The 12,016-nt window shown below is 38.9% G+C and overlaps 1 long non-coding RNA gene across 1 annotated transcript; it reads left to right on the forward strand.

The window, feature by feature from the left end:
• The first annotated feature begins 4,858 nt into the window (after positions 1 to 4,858).
• LOC110578489 lies at positions 4,859 to 6,743 on the forward strand. Its single transcript, XR_002480180.2, has 2 exons — positions 4,859 to 4,906; positions 6,092 to 6,743. It is a non-coding gene; the product is annotated as an uncharacterized LOC110578489 (long non-coding RNA).
• Positions 6,744 to 12,016: the final 5,273 nt, after the last annotated feature.

Here is a 12,016-nt window from a genome sequence, read left to right on the forward strand (position 1 = left end):
TATCTCTCCCCCACACCCCACCACCACAGGTCCCAGACTGACAAGGAACTCATCTCTCTGCTTGTGACTTTCACACAGTTAAACCCAAACTTTGAGACTGGTGAAAATCAGATAACTGAATATAATAGAATTCATACAAGGATTTAAAATGTGATAAAGCAGGTGTCAATCAATAGGAGAAAGATGGTTGTTCAATATCTAGAGCTAGGGAATTAGCTTAATTGAAAAGAAAATATAAATCCTCATTTAACATCATATGCCAAGTTAAGTTTCATGGGATTAAATAGTTAAATATTTTGGAGAAAATTAAGTAATAAAGGAAAAAGTACCTAGAGCCAAATGTTGATTTTATTTCGGAATAGAAAAAAATATTCTTAGTATAAACACAATTAAAGAAATTATAAAGAAAAATAGATACAAACACATACATATGAAATAAGATGTTTTGTAAGACAAAATACAAAGGCAAATTTTTGAATATTTTAATATATATGGTGTATGATGAACTAATACCTTATTTTATATGTATGTATAAAATTTTGTGTACAATTTTTTAAACAAAATATTTTATACAGATAATGTTAAGTATAGTAGTATAATGAACAACGGTGTATATATTCTCTATTCAAATTAAAAAAATAAAACATTATAAAGATAACTAAAACCACCTCCCTCATATATATATCTCTTCTACCCAGAGTTGTTCACTATTCCATATTTTTAATTTTTCCTTCCTGTGTATTTTATATACCTTACTGTATTTATCTTAACTTATAATTTATTTATAATAAAATTTTAAAAGTATAACATTCACTTGCACTTCAATAGAATTTATTTGTATTTAACTAAACTATATTTTATTTATAGTTTATTTAGCATTGATTATAACATATTTTTAACTTTCTAAATGTGAAAACGTACCCCATGTCTTTGTTACACTTACCTGTATCGATATAGCTGACTCTATCTCATTTCATTTATTTTCACTATTGTATGGTATTTTAATGTAACAGTACTCACACTTTACCTATGCATTCACCTGCAGTTGGGTGTTTACCTTGCTTCCAGTAGGTGCTCTCTAAATAATCCTATTTTTTGAGCATTGCCACACATGCCTTTTTTGTATCCCGTGCATAGACTTAGGAGTGGAATTGGTGGGTCTTTTAGTACTTCTGTTTTTACCCGGACTAGTTATTGCCATATTGCTCTTCAAAGTCGTGCAAATGCGTATTCTCATCGGAGGTTATGGGAATTTCCGTCCTTCAACACTGGTTCCAATAATAAATACTGTCAGGATTTTAAAATCTTGCTAATGTGATGGATATGGTTTTTTCTTGCTTTTCTCCAATTCCTTTCAAGGTTTTTTTCATAACTTATTGGTTAGTTAGTTTTTCCCTTCTGGGAATCAGTTTTTTTGTGTCTTTTGTTCATTTTTCCTTCTTTGCTTTCTTCTCATTGGTTTGTAAGGTTCTTTACATACTAATTTGTTGTCAATTTTATGTGTTGCAAATATCCTCTCATAATCTGTATTTTAGATTTTCACTCTTTCTGACATTATTTAATGAAGGAAGCCTTGATTTTTGTATAACCAAACATTATTTTTTCCTTTCTGCTTATGTTGTATTTGTCTCTGACATGCACTTGTTTGTATTATTTAGGGGACCCCTTCCAACGAAAAGTTTATAAGGGTATTCTATAAAATCATTTTTGAAATTTTTGAAGTTTTTGATAAATGTACGTTTTCCACTTTAGGTCTTCCAATTATGGAATTACTTTTCTATATTGTGTGAGGTGGAGGTATTAATTCATTGCCCAAATAGATAAACAGTTGGCACAGCACCATTTTTTGAATTGCTTACCCTTATCCCACTTTTCTGTAATCCTGCCTGTGACATGGTTCAAGTTTATTATGATTGTGAGTTGATTTTTAATTACAGTACCCTGTGACATCATTCTTTCACCAATAGCCCACAGTCCTCATTTCAACCACTTTATATTGCTTGATATTTTGTGAGGCAAGTTCTTATGTTTTGTTCTTCTTCATGGGTATCTTGTCTATTCTTGGCCTTTGCTGTTTTATGTTAGTCATAGAATCAGCTTGTGAAGTTCCTTTAAAGTTCCTGTGGTGATTTTATTGGAATTACATGGAATCCTTAGATTGAGTTGGAGAGAACTGACATCTTTAAGACAATGTTGCCGTCAATTCATGGACGTGACAACTCCTTCCATTTGCTGTGGCAGACTTTAATGTCTTTCAATAGAGTTTTCCAACTTTCTCCACTTCTATATCTTTTGAGATGTCTATTCTTAGATATATGTGTTTTTGTTGTTATTATATATAGTTTTATTTTTAAATTATATTTCTAATTGTCATGGTATAATGTATGTGTTCTATAACAGCTTCAGTTAAGAAACATCTTTTCATGACTGAATATAGAACCACAAAATAATTTTAATCACTATGTATTCTTCACACGCTTATATTACAATCTATTATAGGTATTGAGGTTTTTTCCAAATTCTCATATTATAAATATAATAGTTAACATCCTTGAGTATTGAGATAGTCACACTTTTGTGATAATATCTATAGAATAGAAGCCCTAAAATTGGAATTGCCTGGTCAAAATTATGTACACTCTACATTTTAATCATTTTACTTGTCAATAAATATTATCTGAATGAATGGACCAATAATTAGCCCTTTGGAAAGGTAAAAAATAATCCCTATTTACATTTTATCCACATTTTATCCAGTGTGGATAAAATTTATTAAAGTTTATAAAAGTTTATAAAACTTTTATAAAAGTTTATAAAACTTTTAACTTTAAAATTTTTGCCTATTTGATATGAATGCATGTATTTCATAAGATAAAACAAAATGTCTTTTTTCCTAGTTTTTCCAAATATTTATTGGTCATATATAAATCTAGCATTTTTTCTTGCCTATTTACCTTTTTGGTATTGTTTCCATTGGGATTTTCTCATTATTAATTTGTAAAATATAGTTGCATATCAACTATTTTAATCTTATTCATGGAATATGTGTTGTAATTTTACTCTCAATCTGTCATTTCCCTTTCAAATCTGTTTACATGGTGTTCTTTTCCACCTGAATAGTTTTATTTGGAAGTGGATAAACATCACATTTTCCTTTTATATTACAGTTTTAGGGGCCACTAGGCATAAGAAATAATCAACTACCTTTTCTTTACTACTTTAAGACTATTGTCTAATAATGTGTGTTATAAAAAAGAATTGGATGAGTGAAAAAATAATTCATGGGTTTACTTAAGACAGTGTGAACCTCTGAGTGATTCTATAAGAATTGAATACTTTCAATGATTTATTAAGCAGCTCCTGGATTATAGGTAAACACAGTCAAAATAAATTAGAAAATAAATGATCACAGTTATTTCTATAACTTTCCAATGTGAGATATATTGCATTACTTTTAATTTACCTTCTATTTCCACTCTAGATCTCATACCTAATCCCTAATGAGAGAAGACCTAAAAGCCAAACACTTGCTTAATAAATTTTTCTCTTATTAAATTGAATACCAGTCATTGACATCATGTAGTCAAGGCAAGCAGGCAAGTCCTTATGAGGTTCCAAACAAGTTGTCAACTTCTCACCCAGATCTTAATCAGACTGGTGGGTGGTTTGGGTACCACATCACTAAAAGCATGGGCTGTATGAACCCTCAGGCCAATTACCTTAAGAATCAGTGCTCATCTCCTGAGTAAGACTTACCTGTATGAGCCAAGGAATTGATATCCTGACTGCTCCCTTATATGTAAGCCTTTTAATAACGTGAGCAGGAAGACAAGAGTCATTCTCAGGCAACATAGGGCCAGACCTCTGCAGTGTAAAGTCTTCACCACATGTATCTGCAGGTTCCAGGTCTTATGCTGATGGCCTAAGTCACATGGGAAAACTATCTGTAAACTCTGAAGTCTTATGCAAATGCTGGCTTTGCAATGGACAAAAAAAGAAAAAAAATCTATTGATTGCCACAGCATGCACATAGAAGTTGATTAAGGAAAATGACGATGATGACGATGATGGTTTATGGTGTGCATTAAATGTGCAAGGCACAGTTCTATGAGCTTCAAGTATGTTATCCCATTTAATACTTCTAGTGAACTCATGAAGTAGAGGTTATTAAAGTCACTGTTTTACAGATGAGGAGACTGAGGCAAAGAGGTTAAAAGATTTGCCCTAAGTTATATCAATAGTGTCAGAGCTAGAATTCCTGCCCAGGATGTCTGACTTCAGAGCCCCAAACCTAACTCCTAAATAATTTTTCCAAGTCGAGTTGATTTTAAGAGGTAAAGCAGTTTTTGAATGTGAGCTTGACACAACGCACACCTAATGCATACAGCACATTTAGAAACATACACAGACACAGACACCTGTTCGAATGCACAGATACACTCACTCTCAATGGCAAAGTGACTGGAACACATGTGAAAAAGCTTGGAAGCATCTGTGTTTCATTGTTCAATCTAGGAGGCCTAGAGCTAATGAATTAACATTGCAGGAGGGAGAAGGGGAAGGCGTGGGGGACCAAGCTCCAAGAAAGAGAGTGGGAGGCAGGAATCACTGAGGTAATAAGGTGGCAGATGATGGTAGGAATTTGCCCTCTACCCCATTTCTAAGCAGCCCTATTCCAAGCTGGGAGCAGCTGCTCTGAGCCCCATGGAAGGAGGCAGGAAGGAGCTGCCAGTCACCACCTGTCACAGGACCTCGTGGGTGGCAGGAGGCAGTCCCCTCGTGCCCAGGTCCTGTCTCACAGGCTGAGGGCAGAGCCCAAAGCCGGGATAAAAGGGCTTCAGAGTCAGAGCACCTCCATACACTCCTCTCCTAAGGTGCTGACAGACCCAGTGCTGCCTGTGCACCGGTAAGTGTCCCCTGGGACTGAGAGCAGAGCCTTCCACAGACAGAGCAGGGGAGATAGAGAGGAACAGAAAATCTAGAATTTCTGATGAAGGGGGATGAGCTATGAGACAGGAGAGATAGGAGACAGCAGGATGATTCGTGTGTCTGTGCTCTAAATAAAATCAGTTCTGTATCTTTTTAAGTTTCTCAGGTTTTTGGTAAGTTAAACAGTTCTTCCTTTCAGAAGGAAGAGTTTACTTTGGAGAAATCAGCTATGTCCCTTCCCCAAAGCTTCTACTGGAGTCACAGTGACTCTCAAACTGGAACAGAGGAAGCATAAACCCAGACATGCATGGGTCTTACCCCCAGCAGGTGTTGCTAGCAAGTCAGGAGGGGTGTCTGGGCATCTGCACCAGAAACCCCAAAGTTGGATAGTGAATAATGAGTAACGATAACGATAGTGGATAAGGAACAACAAACTGAAATTTACAGTGCTAAGGTGTGGAAAAGAAAGGAGACTGTGTGTTGTGGAGGGTACATAGCATATCCCACCTTGCCACAGTCAGGTCTCGCCTCACTTCTACATTTCCAGAATGATTTGCGTAACCTGTTTTATATCTGTGTATATACATATGCCAAGTGTCACCATAAGAGCTGGTAAACCCAAATATAAATGTATATATATGTATTATATTTAATTATATGGGATAGTTATATTTTATTTATACGATATTACATATAGTATACGATATATGATAATAATATATATCTGTTGAAAAGCTAGCTGCAAAATTCCTCCAAAAGGAGACACTTATTTCTTGCTCAGCAAAGAGCACTGTCACTCTAACCTGGCTCATAGGTGGGACATTTTCAGAATTCGGAGTGGTGCAGAGCATGGACTCAAGTCACACTCACACTTTGTGAATGCACAGTTTGCCTTCTCCACTTAAAGAACACTGATTTGGGGTGACTTTGTTGATACAGCTGTCCTCTGTACTTTGTTAAGAGAAGGTCACCATGTCCGTTTTATGAACAGCTCCTAGGGTTCAAATGAGATAATGTGAAAGCATTTGACAGACTATTTTAGAGATAATTTCCCCATTACTTATCTTGAACAGGCTTTTAAAAATGTAGGTTAAAGAAATGATGGTAAAACAAGGGAGACCTGTGTGTCCTAGGTCTGACTCGCTGTGTGACTCTCCCTCAGCTCCTGACCCCGCCAGCCAAGATGTCCTGCCAGCAGAACCAGCAGCAGTGCCAGCCCCCTCCCAAGTGTCCCGCGCCCAAGTGCCCCCCAAAGTGTCCCCCCAAGTGCCCCCCAGTCTCTTCCTGCTGCGGCTTCAGCTCTGGGGGAGGCGGCTGCTGCAGCTCTGGGGGCGGCGGCTGCTGTAGCTCTGGGGGCGGTGGCTGCTGCCTGAGCCACCACAGGCGACGCAGTTCCCACCATCACAGACACCAGAGCTCTGGCTGCTGCAGCCAGCCCTCGGGGGGCTCCAGCTGCTGTGGAGGGGGCAGCGGTCAGTCGTCTGGAGGCTGCTGCTGAAGTGGACCCTGAGCCAAGGAGCGCAGGCTTGGGGACAGCGAGTGGCCAAAGCCTTCCTCCTGTTCCTGCTCCCCCTGCTGGGCCTGCCCAAGGGGCTGAGTTGTCTCAGTGAAGGTTCTGAGCTCTGGGCTGGTGGGTCCCTCTGCCCTGGGATTCAGAAGGCTGAATCCTCTCTCCTAATTCCATCTGCTGACCTCTGACACCAACTGTGTTATTTGCCCTGGGATCCCCAAACCACAGACTCTAATCCACTCCCCAGCTACTCTCCTTGCTGTCTGCTCCTCAAGTGAAACAATAAAACAAGAAATCTGCTTACCATCCTGTTCTAGACTCTTCCTGGCCTGCTTGCATCCCAGTATTTTATTTTTCCACCACTATGCATTCTCTTGCTGCCCAGAGATCTTGGAAATCAAATTTGTGCTAGTTGCATGGTTGGTGATGGGAGGAGGGGAGAGAAAATGGCTCTGCCTCGTACTCTGACACCATTTCTCAGACAAATACTTTGTAGCTCTTCTGGAACTTGAACTTGGACTTTCTTTGGGGTCCAAACAAGTCACCAGGGCAATGCATATTCCATTCCTCCCCTCGTCTCCTCCTCCTTCTCCATTGTGACATTGCCCCAACTCACCCTCAAATTTCTTTCTCCTTCAGCCAAAAAATTTATTTAGAAAATTATACATGAATTTTCTACAAATAGCCCACAAAACAACCATGATGTTTCTAACTAGAAACATCCATATAGCATGCGGCAAAGATTGTAAAAATTAAAAATGCCTATAAGGAATTAGGGAATTTTAAAAAAATCAGTTACTTCTCCCCTGTTTCTCTCTGAGTCCTAAGTTCAGTTTTTTCAGGTCAAATATTTCATCTCTATGTTCTGTAAAAAAATATTGATTTTTTTAAAAGATTTTATTTATTTTTTTATTTGCCAGAGAGAGAGAAAGAGCACACAAACAGGTGGAGCAGCAAGTAGAGGGAGAAGCAGGCTCCCCACTGAGCAAGGAGCTTGATGCGGGACTCGATCCCAGGACCCTGGGATCATGACCTGAGCCAAAGGCAGACGCTTAACTGACTGAACCACCCAGGCATCCCAAATCTTGATTTTCTTATCAAAAATTTTTTCAATTACAAATTTCACATGAGATTTAATTATTGTTAATTTTACTTTGAGTCTTTTTATTATTGAAGTATAGTTGACATGTTATATTAGTTTCAGGTGTACAACATAGTGATTTGACAATTCTATGCATTATGTAATGCTTACCATGAAAAGTGTGGTTACCATCTGTCACCATACAATGTTATCACAATATTATTGACTATATTCCCTATGCTATACTTTTCATCCCTGTGTTTTATTTATTTATAATTATAAGTTTGTACCTCTTAATCCCCTTCACCTATTTTGCCCTCCCCTCCGGCAACCATGATTGTTCTCTGTATTTATGAGTCTGTTTTTGTTTTTGTTTGATCATTTGGTTTGTTTTTTAGATACTACATATTACTGAAATCGTATGGTATTTGTCTTTCTCTGTCTGACGTATTTCACTTGTCACAATACACTCTAGATCCATCCATGTTTTTGCAGATGGCAAGATTCCATTTTTTAAAGATTTATTTATTTGGGGGGGGAGGGGCAAAGGGAGAGGGAGAGAGAATCTCAAGCATACTCCGTGCTGAGTGTGGAGCCTGATGTGGGGCTTGATCCCATGAACCTGAGATCATGACCTGAACAGAAATCAAGAGTTGGACGCTTACCCAATGGAGCCACTGAGGTATCCCAAGATTTCATTTTTTTTTTGATTTTTATTTATTTATTCATGAGAGACAGAGAGAGAGAGGCAGAGGGAGAAGCAGGCTCCCAAGGAGCAGAGAGCCCGATGCGGGATTCGATCCCAGGACCCTGGGATCATGACCTGAGCCGAAGGCAGACGCTTAACCATCTGAGCCACCCAGGCGCCCAAGATTTCATTTTTTAATGCATGCCTTGATAGTCATGTTATGAACTGAATAAACAGCCAAAACCTCAAATTTATATTTTAAGTCATGAAAAAACACAAGTGTCTGGTGGAGTAGACAGTAGGAACCCATCATGACTGCTGTGATTAATATGACTTCTAGATGTCCCTGTGTCTTTAGTCATTCAAGATTCAAAGTCCCACAAAGAATCGTCCATATTGCTGATCCTCACCATGTGTCTGCCCCTTGGCTATTCCAGGAAGCTAGAAGAGGGATGTATATTCCCTTGGTGTCAGTAACAAGAGAACTCGAATACTATGCATACTGGGGGATCCCTTCCAAAAACGTCAACTAATATACTAACAGGTATGCAGTTGATTGTTGGCCAAAGTGACACATGACCACCATGTTTTCTAAGTGGGAATTCTCAGGCAATAGGATCCTATATCTCTGAGAATGTAATATTCCAGTTGAGACCAGGTCAAGTGTTCTCCCTCCTCCCTTTACATTGGATGCCTCCTAAAGTCCAGTGCTATAAATATCTACCTCAGACTAGATTTCCATGAAAGCAGAGGTTGTGTTTCCCTACAAGATCATGAAGATTTTCTCACATATTTTCTTCTAAGGGTTTTATATTTTTAGCCCCTCAGTTAGATTTGATCTATTTTGAGTTATTTTTCTAAATGTTGTAAGTAGGGGACAACTTCATTCTTTTACATGTGGATATACAGTGTTCCCAGCACTATTTATTGAAAAGACTATTGTTTCCTCAGTGAAATGTCTTGACACCTTGTCTGGAATCAATTGACCATACATTGATGGGTTTATTTCTGAACTCTCAATTCTCTTCATTGATCAGATCCAATTAGGTCCAGGCCCCATTATAGGGTTAGTTTTTGAGGGAGTCTTTGAAGCTTGTTCTGAACCCAGGAGGGCTCTACTTAGCCCTCACTTTCTTGGTTCTGTCTGGTAAACTAGCTGTCAGCTGCTCTTGGTCAGCATATTGTTGTCATGGATCAGCAGCCTCTTCTTAATTGCTTGCCAATAACATCTCCCTTATTTTCCAGAGTGCTTTTAGGTCTGAACTTCCCCAAGCTCTCTTCTGAATAAGGGCAGTTCCTTTGAGAACCTCAGAGCCCTCTGCTCTTTTGGTCTGCCCCTTCCTTTGGTCAAAATCTCTGAGCCACTGCTCTGGAGCTGGGGGTGGGGACAGTTGTCTGCTTCTCTTGGAGTGGCATCCTTCCTGTATAAGTAGGGTGTTATACTGGGGTGGCAACCTCTAGTCTTCTTAAATTGCCCTTCCACCACGGATTTTCTATCCTACAAATGAGCTGGGGCAAAGGTGATCAGGGTCCCAGTATTGTAGGCCTGTTGCACCTGAGGTAGAATCATTGCCTGCCTCTCCAGTGGGAGGTGGGTGGAAGAAGAGAGCCTCCATGTCTTGGATACTGTCTTGGGGTTTACCCTCTGCAATGTAGAGCTGGAGATGTTATGCAAAATATTGGCTTTTAGCTGTTACTGAGATTTAGTAGATTTTCTTGAATAAAAGTTTCTTCATTTGTGGGGCACCTGGGAGACTCAGTCAGTTAAGCCTATCCTTTGCTAGTGACAATTTCTTCTACTGATAGAAACCAAGCATTTAGACACAGTGGTCTGTCCTCATGATGTTACTTGTAGCCTTGAGTACAAGTCAGGATCATGGTGCTTTGGCTACAGTCCTACCTGGAGGAAAACTCTAGTGCTAGAAGATCTCGTCCTAGGAAAACAAGGGCAGGGCTGAGTTCTGAAATAAGTACCTGTGGTAGTCATGGTATAGATTTCCTGAACACTGTTTCAAACTGAATTCTTTGGCACAACCTAAATAAAAATATTGTAGTATTCTGGAAACATAGTTGAAGTGTCCACAGTGTGATATAGACAACCCCACCTCACTGTAAGTGTCTGATTTTGTCATGGCCTGAGTTCTTATTCATCTTAAACTGACTCAGGACATAACATATGGAAAGCATTCTGTAAACTGTTTTTGCAAATATTGGTGATAGGGATTTTTTTTATTGAAGGTAAAAATATTTATTTATTTTTTAATTATTATGTTCAATTACCCAGCATTAGTTTTTGATGTAGTGATGTAGTGTTCAATGATTCATTATTTGCATATAATACCCGGTGCTCATCACCACACATGCCCCCCTTATTACCCATCACTCAGTTGCCCCATCCTCCCACCCCACTCCATTCTGTAACCCTCAGTTTGGTTCCCACAGTCCAGAGTCTCTCATGGTTTGTCCCCATCTCTGATTTCTTCCCATTCAGTTTTCCCTCCCTTCCCCTGTGGTCCTCTATGCTATTCCTTATGTTCCACATATGAGTGAAACCATATGATAATTGTCTTCCTCTGCTTGACTTATTTCACTTAGCATAATCCCCTCCAGTTCCATGCATGTCTATGTAAATGGTGGGTATTCATCCTTTCTGATGGCTGAGTAATATTCCATTGTATATATGAACCACTTCTTCTTTATCCATTTGTCTGTTGTAGGGCATCTTGGTTCCTTCCACAGTTTGACTATTATGGACATTGATGCTATGAACATTAGGGTGCAGGTGCCCCTTCTTTTCCCTACACCAGTATCTTTGGGGTAAATACCCAGTAGTACAATTGCTGGGTTGTAGGGTAGCTCTATTTTTAACATCTTGGGGAAACTCCATACTGTTTTCCAGAGTGGCTGCACCACTTTGCATTCCCACCAACAGTGTAAGAGGGTTCCCCTTTCTCCACATCCTCACCAACACTTGTTGTTTCCTGTCTTGTTAATTTTTGCCATTCTAACTGGTGTAAAGTGGTATCTCATTGTGGTTTTGACTTGTATTTCCCTGATGGCTAGTGATGTTGAACATTTTTTCATGTGTTTATGTGTCTGTTAGCCATTTGTATGTGTTTTTTGGAGAAGTGTCTGTTCATGCCTTCTGTCCATTCTTGACTGGATTATTTGTTTTTTTAGGTGTTGAGTTTGATAAATTCTTTATAGATCTTGGATACAGCCCTTTATCTGTAATGTCATTTGCAAATATCTTCCCCCTTTTCCGTGGGTTGCATTTTAGTTTGTTGACTGTTTCCTTTGTTGTATAAAAACTTTTTATCTTGATGAAGTCCCAAAAGTTCATTTTTGTTTTTGTTTCCCTTGCCTTTAGAGACAAGTCTTGAAAGGGGTCACTGTGACCAATATCAAAGAGGTTACTGCCTATGTTCTCCTCTAGGATTTTGATGGATTCCTGTCTCACATTGAGGTCTTTATTCCATTTTGAGTTTATCTTTGTGTATGGAAGAGAATGGTCAAGTTTCCATCTTCTGCATGTGGCTGCCCAATTTTCCCACACCATTTATCAAAGAGATCGTCTCTTTTCCATTGGATATTCTTTCCTGATTTGTCGCAGATAAGTTGACTGTAGAGTTGAGGGTCCATTTCTGGGCTCTCTATTTTGTTCCATTGATCTATGAGTCTGTTTTTGTGCCAATATCATGCTGCCTTGATGATCACAGCTTTGTAATAGAGCTTGAAGTCTGGCATTGTGATGCCCCCAGCTTTGGTTTTCTTTTTCAACAATCCCCTGGTGATTTGGGGTCTTTTC

Source organism: Neomonachus schauinslandi, chromosome 4, assembly GCF_002201575.2.
Source record: "Neomonachus schauinslandi chromosome 4, ASM220157v2, whole genome shotgun sequence".
NCBI lineage: Eukaryota > Metazoa > Chordata > Mammalia > Carnivora > Phocidae > Neomonachus > Neomonachus schauinslandi.